Here is a 19,578-nt window from a genome sequence, read left to right as displayed (position 1 = left end):
ATGCATGATTACTAACTTTGGGGTGGTCTTTGTGGGCCAAGAGCTCTCTCAACTACACGAAAAGAAAAACCCCAAGTGAGGCAATGTTCTGTTAAACAGAGTATGAAGAATAGGAACAGTCATCTGAAGTCAAGAGAGGGAAGGGAATGGCAAGCAAGACATGTAAAAACCACACAGTTCATAAAACAATCTGAGGGAAGGCAGATCACTGGTAACTGCAGGTAATTTAACAACTGATGACTGCTGTATACACTTAGTTTCAAAATATTTGTGTTCAGCCTCAAAACTGTATGCTTCTCATGCAAGAAGCAACAGCGGAGAAGTAGTATTACAGTACTCTACCAGTGTAGCACTTTTCCAAAGACAAGGATCAAGGTGTAAGGGCAATGTTTTGTTTCCAACTTCTTTACTAAGCCTCATCTTAGTGAACAGAAATACATTTTCTGTACTTTTATGCTATAAATCTGCAGACTTCCTACCCTGCAATCAGAAACTGCTGGAACTTCCCCTGGACAGAAAATCAAATCTTTATTTCATTTAACACACCCATGGACATGATAGCATTTTAGCTGCTGGTGTGGATGGTTTGCCATCAGGCTCCCAAACCCCTAACCAGCAGCTTGAGCATCACCACGTATCAGTACTTGCAAAATGGTTCCATAAATGAAGGTCCTTAAACAACCTGGCATCATGACAAAACTCTGTTTTCCCAGTTAAATGCGTAAGCAGCAGAGTGCTCCAGCACCTGGCTATCACGTTTTTTCCCCCTCTGTTACAGACTAGTTACCCTGACACTGCCTATATCAGACCAAAGTCTGCAGACAATGCAAACAGTATTCCTTAAGTTATCATGTTTACTGTTCCCTGCATCAAGCATGCTTATGAAGTTATTCTGCCACTTCAGATATAAAACTTGGGAAGCTAGTTTTTTTAAACTGTTATTTCTGATAAGTGAATCATATTCTCTGCCAGAGAATTCCTCATTCCCATTTCATTACTCTTCACATATATTTTCTACTGTTTTGCTACATTCTTCAGCAGAGGAACTTAACCAGAAGGATTCATTTCAACTCAGATTCATAACTTGGTACCAGAATAGTCAGAAGAAAGGAGCACACTGACTCAGAAGCAACTTGGCTATCTTTGCTGGTATTTCTATAAGGAGGCTCAGAATAAGCATATTTCCTCTTCTACTCCCAAAACATCACAAACCAATTTCTACAGCAAGTTACCAGACTGATGAACAGTTCAGTCAGTAATGCTGACTCACACTCTCATTCTGACTCATGTTGTTTTTTCCCCACCTCCACACAGTTTTCCTGGAATGGACAGGAACTTTATACATTTTAGAACACTGGATGACAATATTCTTTAATTTACTCCAGAGCAGATTAGATTAACACCACTTCAGTGATATAATTATGGATTTTACACCTAGTGTAGTGGTTTAACCCCAGATGACAACCGAGCTCCATGCAGCTGCTCAGTCATGCCCCCACCAGCAGGAACAGGGAGAGAACTGGAAAGGTAAAAGCTGGAAAACTCACGGGTTGAGAGCAGAGCAAAACAAGGAACTAATTCACTGCTTCCCATGGGCAGCCAGCCATCTCCAGCATGGCAAGGGCCCCAGTCACAGGTAACAGTGACTTGAGAAGATAAACACCATCACTACAAATGTCCACCTTTCCTCCTTCTTCCCCCAGCTTTATATACTGAGCATGATGTCACATGGTATGGAATATCCCTTTGGGGCCCAGATTGGGTCACCTGCCCCTGATGTGTCTCTTCCCAATCTCCCAATACACACAGTCTCCTTGCCAGTGTGACTACGTGAAAAGCAGAAAAGGCCTTGCCTTTCAGGACGTGTAAGTCCTGATCAGCAGAAACAGAAACATCTCCGTATTATCATCCTTTTGTTCAGCACAAATCTGAAGCACAACCCCATACAAGGCACTGTGAAGAAGGTTAACTCTACCCTAGCCAAAACTAACACTTATCCATCCCTTATTCCATACCCTTTATGTCAAACCAAGTTTCACACTTCCCAACATCCCATTACTTCCCCTACTTACCTATTTTGATAGATATACAGACAGACATTCCCCTAGTCTGTGGAACACCTCTGTCAAATGTTCATAAAATGTCCACAAAAAAATAAGTTTGTTGGATCCATGCAGTTTGGCCTTCATCCTTGCTGATAGCTTTCCAACCAAGCAGTGATGTCTTGCCACAACTTAGCAGCCCAGATGGGCTCACCCCTAGGCTGCCAGTTATTCTGCTTCCATTGCTGCCACCACCCCCACAAGACTACCCTCCATCAATCAGTATTGAGATTAAAAAAAAAGCCATTGGCCATTTCTCTCCTTCAGCAATGTGTAAGGCCAACTGGATGGCTTTCATCTCTGCATATTGACTCAATTCATGTTCTCCTTCAGCAATTTCTGTGACCTGTCATGGAGGACTCCATACAGCTGCTTTCCCACAAGATGGAAGGATTCACCAGTAAACACAGCATATTGCTTCTCAATTTGTGGGAATTAATTATATTGTGGGGCCTCTTCAGCACAAGCCTGGTGACGTTCCAATATTATTTGCCTTCTGGCCGGCCCATGATTAATTCTAAGCTTCCTGGACAACAAGGGTTTCCTATCCAAAGTCTTTATGTGATCAGTGCAACCCCTTTACTCCATGTAGCATCTGCTGCATGATGATCTTCTGCTCCCTTTGAGCACCCAATTCAATGCAGGTAACTGTGGTGCTAGAAGCTGTGTTTCAGTACCAATCATCTCTGAAGCAGATAAGACACTTTGAAAGCTGCCAGTATCTCCTTTTCAGTTAGAGTATAGGGGACTTCAGATCCTCTGTAGGCTTAGCTCCAAAAACCTAGAGGTCAGCCTCAAGACTTCCCTGGTGCTTTCTGCCAGAGGCTCTAGATAGGTCCATTCTCTCCAGCTGCAATAAAAAGTGCATTTTTAACATCATGCCCTGTTCAGACTGGCCCGAGGGCTACAGCATGAACTATTTCCTACCTGATTTGTTCAATGGCTTGTTGCTGCTCAGGGGGCTCTATTTGAAATTATTCTTCTTCCAGGTCACTTGACAGAGAGGGCTTACAAGCTGACTGCAAATTGGAATGTGCTTTCTCCAAAATCCAACTACACCTAAAAAATCTTGTCCTTTACTTGTTAGTTGCTGGAGACATCACTGTTATGTTAATAATAGCCATTGGGATCTGACAGTGTCCATCTTGACATTTGATTCCTAAAAGCTGGATCCCTTTACCCTATCCTGTTTTATGGCAAAAACAGCTTTTAAAAGGATTGGATAATTTGCTTCCTTTGCTCAAAAACTACTTCAGCTGTATTTTCTCACAAAATGGGATCACTAACACATTGCAGGTGTTCCAGAGCTTCACCCTGTTCCAGTCTTCATCAGTCTGTGGCAGATGATACAGCTGTGTTTCTTTCCCACTGGCAGTCAATTCCATGTACTATGGACACAGCTCCAAACAAAAGTAAACTGTGGCCCACACTCTACTGCCAAAGGGATTAATAAAAACACAATAGCATATCAATTGTGGCACCATGTGGCTGCCTTTCACTCCAGTTCATACGGAAGTTCTAGTATGTCCAGTACACCAGGACTCAGAGGTGTTTCAACTTCATTCAGGCCACAATAGTTTACTGTCAGCCTCCACTTCCACTGGACTTTCATACTGGCCATATTGGGGTTGTTAAAGGGTAAGGAGGTCTTGCTGATCACTCCTTGGCTCTCTAATTATGACAAATTAGTTCATAAATGGGATTTACAGAGTTTAGATTGTGAGACACTGCTTCAGTGGCAACTGGCGCCTGCTGTTCTTCAGCCCCAGAACAAAAGGGACATCTGAAATTTCCTCCATCTACAGGGTAGGTATACTGAAAGCCCACCAACAGCCTTTTGAATCCTTGAGATACCCTCTCCTGAGACAGTCTATGCCAAGGATGAATGAAGCCTCTGCTCCTGTCAAGATAGGGTACTTCTGCCACTCATGCCAGTCTCAGCCTCCAATACAGTCAACTGTTTGGATCCCTCTGTCATCCCAGAGATCCAAATTGATTCCACCCCTATGCAGCTTGATGACATTAAGGTACACTGTGCACCAGTGTCTACTAAAGCCTTGTACTCCTGTGGGGCAGCTGTGTCAGGCCATCAAATCCACACAGTCCAACAAACCTGGTTATTTCTCTCCTCCCCCCAGCTGGAGGCAGGGCACTTCCAATACTGGTCACCATGTCCCCCACCAATACCTTGCAAAAATGGACTAGTACTTCTCTCCATAAAGTCAGTAGTTTCATTGGATCTTTCAATCTGCTTGAAAAACTGTTCACTGGAGACTGGAGTAGCAACTTTCCTGGAAAAACTTCCAGTTATGGTTGTTTTTCTCTGCAATTTCTCACCACTGTATCTAGAATCGAGGTATTCCCATCCACCCCATTTCCTTCTATCATCTCCAAGGTCCTGCAGGTAAAACTGTAGGGTACCCCATGGTGTGTATCCTCTATATCCTTTCTCTTGAGGAAGAAGATACCTGCTGTCAGTTACTGAAATACAGGCCCACACCGACGGAGAATACCACATATTCCCTCTCAATTGCCAGAGCTCCTGAGTCAGTTCATGAATTAGCTTCCCCACAGATGCTATGATGGAGGAAAGAAAACTCCTTCCTATTTTTTTTTTTTAATTATTTTCATGTTGTTTTCATATTACCTGAGCTGCCAAATTGCACCAACTGATGTTGGTGGTGCATCATCTTTCCAAATTACTGTTGTCAAGGAGTTCATGTGCCCTTGCTGCACTCTAGAAATTTCTGCCACATGGGTAATTCACACAAGATGTGGTCTGGATCCATGGGGACCTGGACACTGTACATGTCAAAATACATCATATCCTGAACAGTTAATTCCCTTAGAAATTGAGTCATTTTCCCAATTGCAGTCCATCTGCCTAAATTACATGGAATATAATCTTTACAGGGATACCTTTCCCACACTTGATAAGAATTGCCTCCAGTGACTATAGAATTGTGTCTTTTTCCCCATTGCTTTGTTAATGTCTGGGTCCTCAGCAAGTGATCCCCGCCTGGCTTTCTTACCCTCTCATTCCACACTGTTAGCTCCATTGTCCCACCAGCAGATTCACAAGGCAGTAATACACTCAAGGATGACAGCTGAAATTTTTTGTGTCTCCTAGAGCTCACTCAGTCCTGTGATTGCCTTGATAATGGCTCTGAAAAACTGCCCTTTTGATGGTTCTGCTGCATCTTCTTCACTCTCTTTGTCCTTGACTGTTTTTGCTAAAGCATTTTGACTGGGCGGTTTTCATGTACATTCCTTCTGCTACTGTGCAGGGGCCACTGACACCAACCCATGCTGATTCTCTGCTTTAGTGGTTCCAGTGGCAGTGCCCCAGCCAGTGGGAGTGGAGCAGCCACAGTGTCTTTCAGGTGGCTGGAGCAGCTGCGGGGCTTGTTGTCGTCTCACTGTCATATTTAGAGAACTTCTTTTCCTCCTGCAGGTACTAAGCAGTGCTGAACATCGTGACAGAACAACTTTTTTCAATATTTTACAGGTTTTTCTGGATTCTGCACTTGTTCAGGAGTAAGGTGCAAGCACACCAAAGTTCCTCACTGCCCTAGGTACTGGCCCATACAACCCCAAACACCCGGCCATTCTGAATTATCCTGCTTTCGGGCAGATCTCTGAGTAATGTTTTTAGTTATCTGCCTGACCTTAAACAAGACCTGAACCATATGCAACAACACGCTAGTTCCTAGCAAAAAAATGCCAGGCTGGTTTCAAGGGCAGTCAAGGGATATTCAAAAATCTTTAAAATCTTGACTACTGCAATCAGCCTGGAAGACTCCTTTCAGGCAGTAGTAGAGAATACTGATACAGTCACTATACAGAATGTTTATATTCCTCCTGAAGTAGATCTTTCCCTTTGCAGCAATGAATTGGTGCAAGAAAACTCAACATTGAACTAACTCTTTACGTTCTACCACATCAAAAAGAGTAACTCTCTCAAGAGTCAGTCTTAAACAGCCACAACACGACTTCCTAATGGCAAGTAACAGTTGATCCTTAGTAGAATCTACTCCATAGTTCCATTTTCTTGGCTAGAAGACTCTGGGTATTTTTGTACACTGCTCTACTTCAACTTCACTGATCCCCTGGAATGTCCAAGAACAGTGGTCATTTTAAATCTTTTTACTTGATAGGATGCCTCTTCTCCTTCCCTCCATGTATCAAGGGGACCATGTGCAGGCCACACTATGCTTAGTCCACACATGTGGCCCTGTGCTGTGTACTTCCATGCATGGTCAGCATAAAATAAACTCAAATCCAGCCCTGTGAAGGTTGGAACCCACTGTCTCCTTGGAAGTCTCCCAGCCAACATCAAAAGCTGTACTAAAACTACAGTATCAAAGGTCACAGTTTACAGATCATGGAGATACTATTAAATCATCACTTCATGTTCATGTCTTGCATAGCTTTACATTGCCAAAATGCACTTGATGGCCTCCTGCTTGGTTTCACTACATAGCAAAGATCCAAAACATTTGAAAAACTGTCACTACCACACTACTACCCTTTCTTTAGATTCAGTTGACCCAGACACCTTGTATTGCTGTAGCAAAAGTTTTTTCCAGGCATCCTTCTTTTTGCTGTGCTTTAATTTTAAACTATGCTTCAGATTAGAAGTATGTTAGTATTCTTGTCCTAGTGACATTCCTAATTCTGCAATATTTAAAAATCATACACTAAGAAAAAGGAAGTTGTTAAGGAACAGGTTCTTTGTTGTTGATTTCTGTCAGTCTTCAAACTTTAAAACACTAGAAGTCCTGTCATAGTCTACTGTTACTTTGGTCTCAGTGAAGTGGAAAGAGTCACCCTTTACTACTTGGCAGAGACTGTTTTACAGAGCTAGGCTTTTTTTCTGCCTAGCTCTGTAAAATATTAGTACAAATCCCATATCTCTTACTTTCTTCAACTATTTCACCTTCCACCAATTCCTCTTGTGATTCAACACCTTGCCTCTGTAAGGTGTCATATTCTTTCAATAAACTTTAGGCAGAAAAGGCAATCTGTGCCTCTGTCTGTGGGTAACAGAAACATCTCCTTAAATAAATCATGTTTATTTAAGGAAACACCAGTGAAGTATGTTCTTAGTACATATTTAATGTTCCTCCAAATAGTGGGCAGTCTCCTATGTCTGAAAAGTTTGCAGGATTGGTTATCTCCTCATGAACTTTTTCTGAGGGTTTTGTCCTTGAAATACTTATTTTAAAGCTGTATTTAATTTTTTTATATGCACAGCTAACAACTACAAAGATTTGAAATATCCAACAGGAACTACTTTCACATTAAGACTTGCATACATCCATGTGTATTCCATGTATCTGAGCAACCACACAGAAAACTCAGATATTACTTCTGCTATCTGGAAATATTTCTTCAAATAACTTCCTTCATGTTTTGAAAGCACTGGACTCCTCATCACTAAGTTGGTAATTTGAAAAGAAAAATGGCTTTTGCATCTTATTCCTCTCATCCATCACTCATATACGAGTTAACAGTAATACTCCAGTAATAGTAACAGTTTTCTGTCTAGTGCTGCACCAGAATTTAGTTTCAATCACTTCTTAAGGGACAATATTATCTGCTATCACTTTTGTTAATTATTTGCACAGACAAAGTTGCAACACAAAACTTGTAGGAGTACTACCTACCTACCACAGGGCAGTGGGTTGTACTAGTTCTCATGGCAAATCCCCACCAAGAGTGTCATGAATAAAGCAAAATAACTTGTTGCAAAATCCTACTGAGATATTCTGTTAGGTCTACATTTCCTGATCTAGAGCATTTAGTGAAGGATGGCTGAAGGTAATACAATCCACTGACATACACAAAATGTACAAAAAAGCAAATGGAAATAGCTTTTTAGTTGTGTTGGATTTTTTATACAAGGGATTATTTATAAATCTCACAAGTGAGAGATTTCTGTATGATTTGGTTTTAAACAAATACAAGCAGAAATGCACGACCTTCAGGAACTATTCCTGTATCAAGTCTGAAACTAAGGAATTATCATGAACGTGCGTTTTTCTGAGGAGTACTAACATATGCAAGAAACTGCACTCACACCTCAATCCTGCACTATGCTAGAGCTGACACATGTCTTTCAATATCTTGTTGGACAGGTACAGGACTCAGCCTCTGAAGGGCCATCAGGCAAGCTTCATGAGGCTGAATTTATTTTTTCACCTATAGGCATGCTAGGCATACCTCTCACCCAGAGAATAATTCAGAAATGCAAAATCAGATTGAGTAACTAGTCTCACAGTCAAACATTTCTTGGTGCTAAGATATTAAAGCATATTACATCCTTGACATTAAAGGGATCACAGTATTTTTAAGAGGCCAATAACATCCTTATGAACAAAAAGGATTCTTAAACCTTTTGTGTTAAAGTTTTCCTGGAGAAATATAAGATCACATGACCAGTATCTTTTAAATGAAACCAGAAAAATTGTTGCAAACTTTTTAATCATTTAATCTAAAACACAGTCTTCAACACCACTTACAATCACACAACAGAAAAATGGCTAAATGCTGTAAGAAAAACGCCTTAAGGCATACCACTAGGCATTTGAAATTATTTGCCATTTATATAAAGGAACTCCTATCCTAGGCTATTACCATTAATACAGAAAGTCTGAAAACTTCAGCCAACTGGTCAGTATAGTAAACAGTAACTTATTTTACCCATGTATTAAATCCACTAGTCATACCTCCACACCGAATTCTGCATACATAATGCACACATCCTTTTTATAAGAAGCATGAATTTTAGGTAAATAAATTTTTATGGTAAGCACTGAAAAAAAAATTCTTGCTAATGCACAGCAGATTATTCCTTTGAAGGCTCACTGTCTTCACTGTTTCAGACCTTCAACAATGCATGCAATATTCTGTATGCTGAATGTTCATTTAAAAAAACCCAACTGGCAGCAAATGTATGCAGTACTGTGCTAGCCACATTTGCAAACAGGCAGAGATTACTTTAAAAGCTCACTATAATAAAATGCATTCAACATCAGGCAATTTTCTAAAAGAAAGCAACAAAGAAAAAAAGTAATTAAAAAAATCCACCAAGAAATGCACAACCGATGAACACCTCCTAAATGGTCATTTAATTTGAATTACTTTAGGTTATATAGCTTGGTAGTCAGGCAAAACCATCAGGGTAACACACATATTTTCACTTACTCCTCCCTTAGGACTTCCTTTCACTGTATTTGAAATCTTATTCTATAGCAGAGAGAGACAAACAGTCTTGCTCTTACCCAAGCCCTTCCTTGAGACCAGCTTACATTTGAATTTTTGGACACACCAATCCACCCACAGAGCTGGTAATAGCACAAGATGCAAACATCATGGTAGAAAGCAATTCAGACCAGTGTTGTTGTACCCTCCTCCTCAACACAACCTGACTATGATTTAGCCAACTAGTTGTAAATCTGTATCAGTGAATTTCTGGATCATTGCTGCAATACCAATGAATCTGCCTATACAATCCTTTGAATGATCAAGCCAACCCACCACTAGGGCATTTTCCTTTCCTTTAATAGCACTGGGGGTTTTGTTCATTGTTTTGGGGTTTGGTTTATTGGGTTAGGATTTTCTAAATCATTTCTTCTCCCTCACCTTACAGCTGTGGCAGAAAATATGATGAAAAGCAAAAAAGAAACAGTAGCTAGCTGATATTACACATTTGTACACATAAAGACAAACCACTGAAAACTATTTTTCAAAAGGAACAGCTGTGGAAAAGAAGCTGGAGCTCTCAGAAAAACAGTGAGAAGGGAGGAAGTAACTAAGGGAGAAAAAAGGAGGTACCTGCTCCTATTGAAAACCAACTATTATTAAAATAATATGCACCAAAATGAGCTGAGAATGGCTTTACAGTTTTTATCTACACCTTAGCATTGTCAAAAAAGGGTCAAGCTAATAGTTTTTCATAGACTACCACAATTTCACAGAGAGAGAATTTTAATTGATCCACTGCTATACATTAACAGGTATAATGTTATGTGTAACGTACCAATAAGGCAAGGGCAAAGATGGCAGATACACCTCTGCCTTACAGAAGCTGGGGGCAGGGGAAATTGCTAGTATTTTAGGGGAAGTGTTTGCCCTCTCTTTCTTTTTAGAGCTAGAAGTTCTATTCTTAGCTCTTCTAAACTAAACAGATTTACCTACAGGTGACAATGTTCTATTTTAGGAGTTACTACTGCTCACAGCAGCAGAAATATTTGTAGTGCTGTCTTACAAATAAAATGCATTAAAAGACCATCAAACAAACCATAACTTTCTATACAAACAAAAATTCCCTCTTAGAAGTCTCATCTGATCTTTAAATTTAAATGTCAGACCACCATGTGTCAGGAGACAATAATGTTTATTTGCTTTACACTCTGCATGGAAGTCTTGTTTGCAATTTCCAACTTAAGAGGGCATGCCTTCTAGTCAGAAAGCAGCCCAGCACCCACAGTGCTAAATTCCCTCTAAATTTAGCCAGCCCACTAAATTCCCTCATGGCAATCTAACAACTTACTACAAGAAAGTGATCAAGAGGTTTAGCTTCCAAATATTCTAATGACTGAGGGGGCAGGGAGGGATGATAAGGAACTTGCCTAGTGGTCTGTGTCATTTAAAACATGGATTTTGCTTATCTACATACCTATTATCAATGCAGCATCTGAACACCACAAGAAAATACTGACTGGTGTATCCTCACATATTACTCTACAGATGCAACAAAGCAACAGAATAAGCACAAACAAAGAAAATCCAGGCAAAGCTGACCATCTGCTTGAATCTCAGGTGCCACAGGATATAGTGCCAAGATGAAGCTCATCTTGCTGGCTTACCATCAACCCACCACTGTACACAGAGTCTACTACTCTGAAAATAACACAAGCTACATTTCTAGCCACTTTGCTATCTTATCTGTGTTTTTGAAAAGAAACATGAGCATAGCCAAAAGTTTCCATTTTTGACTCATCATTATCCATATTCAGAAAGCCAATAATCAATTTCTTTCAAGTCAGGTGTTTTTGTCATCCAACAAACATCAGCAGCTTCATCTGACACCAAATTTTCAAGTTCAAGAGCAGTTTGCACTGCACATGGACAAAAGGGACACCCCAAATTTCCCACAAGGACTCAGCCATATTGTGAAAGCAAGACACACCAACTCCTTAGGTTACTATTTACCCACCTGAATAGGCACGCACAGTTTATCTGATCATTAAAATGATTACAAAATAATCCTATTTAAGCATATCAAGCCACTCCAGCATGAATTTGACACAATATATATGTAAGCTTAAAAACTGCCAGCAAAACAATCAAATCACAGGCATTTAGAATTGACCACAGTCTGACTGAGAAGAAGAAAAATTAAATAAGTGCCAGTATTGGTTTGCAGGTGGAGAAAAATCTGATTTATACTATTCTGTTCAGCACTAATGGGAATACACAGCAGTATAAAAGGTTGTCAGATTTACTTAATGGCACTCAGTGGTTAGACAGCATTTTTAGATGTAAGCTTTAACATGAGATCTTTGCAGGTAAATTCAGAATTTACTATGTTTGAATACTCCTTATCAGACTAATAGTTTATATCAAATAATTAAGCTGAGGTCAATGCAGGTAGTACAGTGTACAAAAATGATCACCTAAATATGACAGAGAGCAATACTGCCAAAACTTTATATACAGCATGTAGATACAACAAATAGATGTTCACCACAAAAAAAAATATAATTTTGAGTTGTTCAACAATTCTGCTTCAAAGTTGGTCTAAATAAGGCATGTTGACAAGAAAATAGGTTGGGAAGAAAACCCCTTGAAAAGCTAGCATATATGAATAATAATGACAGCTCAGTGGCAGTTTTACATGAAATGAATAAAATTTAACTTATCTTGCTATGCAAAAAAAGAAAAAATAAATCATGCTGCAAGTAGGACACCAGATTAGGCCAGATGTTTATGGGACTAACACTGCGTCACACAAATATTGGCCCAGATCTGAAGAGACAATTAGGACACCATGATCCCAGCAAGATATTCTTCCAAAACTTCAAACCAATTTACTTGAATTTATTACGTAGCAGACTTACAGCCTGTGTTGGAGGTATTCTGAAACAACTAAAGGCTCTGAAAGCACACTGCATTACACGTAACATTTAACACTTTGAAAGCACTGCACTGCATCCCATGAAATAAATTATTTATGTTTAAGTAAAAAATTATATAACTTCAAATGGTTAAATCAGCACAGCTACCAGGAGCAGAAGACGTAGTCTATAAACAGAAAAAGTACCTGTAAGTCTGATACTGTCCTTAAATTACCACATTTTAAAGAATGGCATCCCAAAATACACACCTTGCAGTGTTCTACAACCTACAGTATCTGAGCTGATTAAGCACTGACATCAGCAGAGAAGCTTCTGCTCTCTAAAAGCATTGTTCACCACTGCAAAGTGCAGAGGAGAAACATCATTTCATAATCCCATTGTGAATATATATTTTTTTATTTTATTTTCAAGGAAATCTACAGAAAAAAAAACCAATGTTGTAGTTTGACATACATTCCAAAGCAAATTTTCACAGACAAAATCCCATAAATCTTACTACCACATTCATGATTTCAAGGACTAGTAGGCAGAGATAATATACTTACAGGATTAATTCAATTAACTTCAGGTATGTAAATACAGTCCTTGTGTAAAAATAAGTGCTGCTTCTTTGACTCTTTTTCCACCGTGTGCACGCACGCAAAAAAAAAAAAAAAAAAAAAAGGCAAAAAGAAAAAGCATAAAGAGAAAAGTGTTTCTGTTTTATTTCTCAATATCCATGAGGTTTCATTAATGAGTTATCAAGCAGAAAGAATAAAAGTTTCCATGCCAGCAGCTAACAACAGAGGCACTCTCCATAGCCAAATTCTAAAGAAATGTCAGTGAGAGTGGCAGCAACTACAGTCAATGCTGAAAGCTGATGCCTCTGCAGGAAGAGGATGCTGGGAGATTCTCCCAATCTGTGCTGCAGCCTAATTCTAATCCATCACTCCTAACGGCAAGGAGAAAATGGAGACATGAGGAATGCAAAGTAATTTATATTTGAAGACAAAAAAGGAGTCACCTTACTATATCCTGAATATAAAAAAAAAGAAGCCACAATTAAAGTCAGACAAAAAAGGCAAAGTATGCTAATGACACTGCAGTAAAGTATGTTAAAGCAACTGCAGAAAAACTAATTCAAATACATGAGAGTTGATAGCAAGTAACAACGAAGAAAAATAACTAGCTACTGTTTGATTTTTTTTTTATTTGACAGTACTCAAACATCCCTTTTTTAAAATTAACCCTTTGACATTTTTCCCCCCAGAAATACAGATTTTTAGCTAGAGTTCCAGGACCAAAACAAATCACTAACACAGAGAGCTATTAATAAACAGTTCTCTTCATGAGTATCAGTTACAATAGAAGAAAGCAGGAGTCAAAAGCAAAACAGCTACAACATATATAGTTTCATCCCCTTCGTCTAATCTCTCTAGATGAGATTTGATGAAAGCTCAGTATATGGGAACTAAGCTGCAGAAAATTAAAATATGTCCTCCACTATTACCTTCAAAAGGTATTCTGTAAAGCTGTTCCAACTGGACTAATAGTACCTATTTTTAGCTATGTTTACAGTTACGAACTGAGATTTACTCCTAAAAATCTTTCAAAAGAGTCTTTTAAAGCAAAATGCAGGAAACCACAGTTTTACATTTACTTGTTTCAGGTGCGTGCTGATTAGTATCAGCAGTAATACTTCAAACCAATTTATTTAAACAATTTACTTTGGTTAAAACATTCGGACTTGTAACATACTGGGAAAGAATTTCACAGTATTTCCTACAACACCTGTGCAAAGGGCTATGATCAGGTAAAAAAGATTTCATAAATCTTTTAAACCTTTCAAAGAGATGATATTGACCTGTAATTTATGGACAACAGCACCTTTAAAATTACCTTTTCCATAAAACTTGACCCAGTAGTGTTAAAGACCAAGGAGTTCAGAGATATATATACAAGTTCCCTACCATGTCATTTGAAGCAGTGCTTATGCGTATTGTCAGTTAATACACTATCTTTATTAGGGGCAGGGAAAGTTAGAAGTGCCAGGATTTCTGTGACCTTGCCTATACATGAAGAGTAGACAAGTTTCAGTCAAGGTTTCCCAGTCACATAGAAGTCAACTCAATTTCCCCACAAAACGTAGCGTGTTCTGTTTTTAACACAGCATAAGTTTCAGACAGTCCACATCTGATGGCTCAGAAACTATTTTCTAGAAAAAGCTGAGTGAGTCAGGAGAACATTTCCACAAAGCTGCCAAAAGCAAGCTTTCTGTCTGCAAATATCAATCCATGCTCGAAAGTTTTTCCCTGTACTGACTTAAAGGAAAACGAACAAATCTACTAAATTGAGTATACCTTCCACTCAGACTGATTCTCAAAACACTCTTCAACAGCATTTAATCATTTGGGAAGGGAAGGGGTGGACGTGACACAATCAAATCAAACAACCAAATCAACACTATAAAAAACCCAGGAATTTTTTTTGTTGTTTGATAGCTTAAAATAAACAAACAGGCAAATTTGGGTTTCAATCAGTTTTCCTTAAAAACAATCCTACTTCTCAACATCTGACCAAATTATTCTTTCTCTTCATCAATGAGTTAAAACTCATCTTTCCTTTTTCTTATCTAAAGCACTTACATCTTAACAGTTGCACCACCAATCCAAAAGTCTACATCACTTTCCAAGTTTTGGAAGTTATTCAGACAAGGCAATTCTTGAGCTGCAAGGCTACCAATAGTGTCATGCAGTCTTTACTAAATCAGAGAACAAATATTACTCTCCTGAAAGACATTTAAAGAAAGAAAACACTTTTGTGGCCATGCATTCCAGTGTAATATCAAGACTCCAACACGATACTTAAATAAATCCAGAAGTCTCCCGAAAGTCCGACTCCAGAAATATGATGTGAGTTTAAAGTCATGATGTTAATTAATTTGTAATTAAAGAACAAGCCACAGAGCAGCAAAGAAATACTTAGGCTCAATTAAGACAGATTTCTTTTGGTGAACATGGGATAACAGAAAAACATGCTGTGTAATCTTTCTGTGCACCAGCCTTTCAGCAAAGGCTTGCAAAAAGAGTAACAGGATGTGGAAAACATGCAGAGTTTTGGGCACTTCCATGTACAATGTCTCTGAAACAGTTTGTTTGGCTTTGGGTGTTTGTCTACCTCCTCTCTAAGGAGCTATGAACACAAGCGGAAATGCACATTTCAAAGTGAACAGAAGATACCAAAACAAACAATAGCACAATGTGGCCTGAAGTCTTCCACTGAAATACAAACATGGAGAAATCTTACAGCACAGGCAAAAGGTGCAGTGGCAATAAACATGTGTTAGGAATGACACAATTATTGCCCAATGAAAACCTCTCCAAGTTTAGAAATTTATAATCTTAGAACTGTCTGGGGTGGGGAAAGTTTAGAGAGATAAGGCTCCTGTATCATTACTGCTATTTCAAATCCTGAAACTTACAATATAAAGTAGCTATTGTGCCATATTTTTATAATTATGCAGCAATGAAAATATTATCTTCTAGACACAAAAACTGCCTTTATTGGGTTTTTTTCCAGTAACCTTGAGGGACAAACATAAGAAAATAAAATTTTGATCATTTAAATTGTCACAGCTGCGTCTCACCAACTCAAGACAATGTCAGAATTATGAAGACAGGAACTCTTTGTAAAAGTTACTGGCTCCCTGAATTAAATTTTAATTTAGAGCCATTTCCTTAACTGTTCAATTTTGTTCACCGACAAAAGACTCGCATGTGCAGGTGTAACTGAAATCTTAACTACACATCTAAGATTACAAGGATAACCTGCTCTAACTTGCTTAAACACTTCTGGTCCTTAATCCATCACCCAAGTAATACCAAACAGAGCTGCTTTGCTAGGATCAAGGATTAACAGCACACAGCTTTGTGTAGGCAAAAAAACGCAAAAGAGAATCAATGCCTCTTTTTGCTGAAAGTGATAAAGACAAATCCCAAGAGTTCCATTCTTGATCAAAAATCATGTATCTGCTTTGCTCATAGAATGCAAGCTCCCACTTTTTTCAATGCTTCATGTTTTAAACATGTTTAAATGGGATCTCACCATCTTTCCACTGATGACATAACTCAGGGTCTGGTGTCTGAAATTTCTATATAAATAGCACAACATCAAGACTTCCTCTGCATATGAGCTGCTTGCAGCAGTCAGGCAGACTACTGTGCTTCTTCCCAAAGACATCTACAAAACATCTTCTATAAACATGCCCACACAGCTATCATAATACAGTTGCTCCAAATCCTGCTATTCATTTGCATAAGCGTCTAACATTGGGGTAGTAAATAAAGGCACTATCTTTGCTTTACCTGAAAGAGAAAGACTGCATGGCAATCTAAGGAAGATTGCATGGACAAACATAACTTGATGGCTACTTATTCCTTTCACATACAGATGATATTTTAAGGAACAGTAAGTAAAATGAGATGGACAGAAATACCAATAGAATTAATATTTCATACATGTTCTAAACAAATTGAGAACTTCAGAGCATAAAATACATAAAGAAATTAAAATAACAGTGGTAAGGTGGCAAGCATGCTAAGCATAATACCGTGATGATTAAAAACTGTTGAGAACTCCAACCACTTTTAGTCTAGCTGTAAAGCCAAAGACAATATAATTTAGAAAATTACACTCTGACAACAGAAAACACGAATATCTGCATTCTACAAAGAGATTTTCAGAATAATTTGAGTAAAAATTAAGGTAGCAGAAATTCATCGAAAAAATTCAAAGAAGTAGAGAATTATCTTGTTCAATAAGAATAAAACTAAAGTTGTAGTTTTTTCACAGTAAGATTTGGATATTGATGAGGCATTTTTAGCAAGCAGTAAATAAAAGAATAAACCACACAGAAATCTGTTCCATCTTGGCAGGCATTAGGTAACTTTGTCAAACAAATCCATCCAGCCCAAATCTTGAAGCAGACACTCCAGCAGAAAAATGGTGAAAAGCAGCATACCACCACAAAACTTCTTGGCAAAGGCTCCAATTTCCACAACAGAAATCACAGTTTGTCTCCACTTACTCAGTTCCTTTTACAACAAAATATGCCAATCAAACTAGTTCTGAGTTAACACAAACAGGTAATGGTGAATTTACTTTGACATATATTCCATCCATTATCTTTGGAAGGTTGAAGATGTTCTATCAAGTGTTACTATGAAACCAGTACTTTGAAAACTCAGTTACTTTTGTTGGCAGAGAAGACATTAAACACAAGTGCTTGCTTTAAGTAAAATGGCAGAGCGACCTACTGTAATAGCCTTTCTTCAGTTTAGCACCAGTGAACAAAATTTACAGTAAATAACTATTTAAAGGTTTCTTCATATTTCTACAAAGCAGGTATTTTGTGATCATCACATATTTTGGAGTTGCTGTATCTACAGTATTTACCATGAGTAGAGGATGACAAGAGAATCTAGACAGAGAACCTAATACACTTAAACCACTGCAGCAAACACTGATTTCCTCCTGAGCTTGTCCTTAGATATGACAGCCAGCACACGAGATTTAGAGAAGGATTTTACCATATTAAGGTAACACATTGCCCTTTCAACATCTAACCAGCACAATCTGGTATCTATAGGTACGCAATAATATTTAAGGAATGAACCCAGTTAAAGTCAAGTTGGAATAGCAAAACCATTCACTAGCATCTACTGGTGCAAAATACAGAGCCATGTTATTCTATACATAATTTACACTAAGAATTGCAGAAGGGTGTACAAAATACTATGAAGATCTGGTTGTTACACATTCCTTCCCAGTTCTCTACACCAACATGACGATCTGACAGAATCTGAACCAAAACTGATCTCAAAAGTAAACATGAGTATTTGTTGACACAACTCCCTATAAAAAAGGTCCATTTTAGTTAAATTCAATTGTATATAACTAACTGCAACAAGGCACTCAAACCAATGTCAGGCATATCATCACAGAGCTCTAACAACGCTACCTTCCTATCCAAAATAAGAGAGAATGAAACACTGACACAGAAAAATTATGAAAGCGAATGCTATCAACAGCAAAATCAAAAAAATAGAGACAGCTTCCCAGAAGCTTAAACCTCTGGCCATTCATTCTTTTGATACAGTAATGAAAAAACTACAATTAATTCTCTATTAATATATAGAGAAAGGCCAGGAACAACCATTATGGCATTAGATTTACTAAAGGCTTTCCCTCAGGCAAACTACTAGCATCATTTGAAAACTACAATCAAAACATTTCAAGAAAGATTAGATTGAAGACTTTTAAAAAACATTCCAAGACATTTTTCAGTTCCTTAGGCACTTTTTTTAAACAGCCATATCTTTGTAAGAATTTAAGAAAGGAGAGTCTAGTCCAGTGAAGAATCGTGCCCAGATAAAAAAGAATACACACATTCACTATGCTCAGTGTGATGTTAAGTAACAACACAATTTTTGTCCCATTAATATTCTATCATCCTTCATTGACTCTTCTATATAATGCTTATTGCAGATGGAAGCAATACCAGCCAGAAAAAACTGACATCCTAACTTCTATTATAAAAGGTGTATCTATAAGACAGCTATGAACACAGAAGAGACACTCAGGAAGAACAAATCAAAGCTCTGCATTCCAAAAATGAACAACCACGCCCAGCTCATACATGAATAGAAAACAATAAAACCACTTTCTCATAGAAGGAATGAATATTGGATAAACATTCTCATACAGTATTTCAAAGTTACTCTTGTCCCAGGGGAAAACAGTGGCCAAAGACATAAATTACCCACTCACACACAAACTGCTGGCAGTCAAAGGAAGAATATGCAATCATTAATATGAAGAATTGTCAACTTGAATCTATCAGGCTCTTGTTACCTTCTGAGTGTCAGGAAACAGCTTTTAATTTTTCTCAGTTCTACACAGATCAGACCTTACTACTCTAGGTAAGACACAAACAGAGGGTCTGGCAGAACTGTAAAATACAATTTGCCAAGACCATGGATGTTTTGGCCATGAAGTTCAGACCAAACCTACTGCTGGGTCTAGAAGTGTTTCAGCAATTTGAGGATATCAGCAGAAGTCCCCTTCTCATGTGCTTCACGGCACAAAAATGCAATAAAATCCTAGAGAAAAACTAAAGCCACTTACAAACAGCATAATGTGTTTTCATCACAGTTTAAGAAAAGTGTTGCTTCAGTTTGAGATCTTACACCAGAGAAGTTACTGTATCTCACTTCATTAGGGGAAAACATCTGTACAGCAGCACATTATAAGACATAGCAATTTTCACTTGAAATCTTGCTTAGATGATCTTA

At 38.3% G+C, this 19,578-nt stretch overlaps 1 protein-coding gene across 2 annotated transcripts in view; it reads right to left on the bottom strand.

The window, feature by feature from the left end:
• Positions 1–19,578, bottom strand: part of TTC39B (tetratricopeptide repeat domain 39B) — a 71,956-nt gene that overhangs the window by 25,825 nt on the left and 26,553 nt on the right. The gene's annotated exons all lie outside the window — the stretch shown is intronic.

This window comes from Chamaea fasciata, unplaced genomic scaffold (genome assembly GCF_029207755.1).
Source record: "Chamaea fasciata isolate MVZ Bird 193981 ecotype frontalis unplaced genomic scaffold, bChaFas1.0.hap1 SCAF_4, whole genome shotgun sequence".
In the NCBI taxonomy this organism is placed as follows: domain Eukaryota; kingdom Metazoa; phylum Chordata; class Aves; order Passeriformes; family Sylviidae; genus Chamaea; species Chamaea fasciata.
The sequence above is the reverse complement of the archived record's forward strand: the minus strand, read 5'-3'. Positions and strand labels throughout refer to the sequence as shown.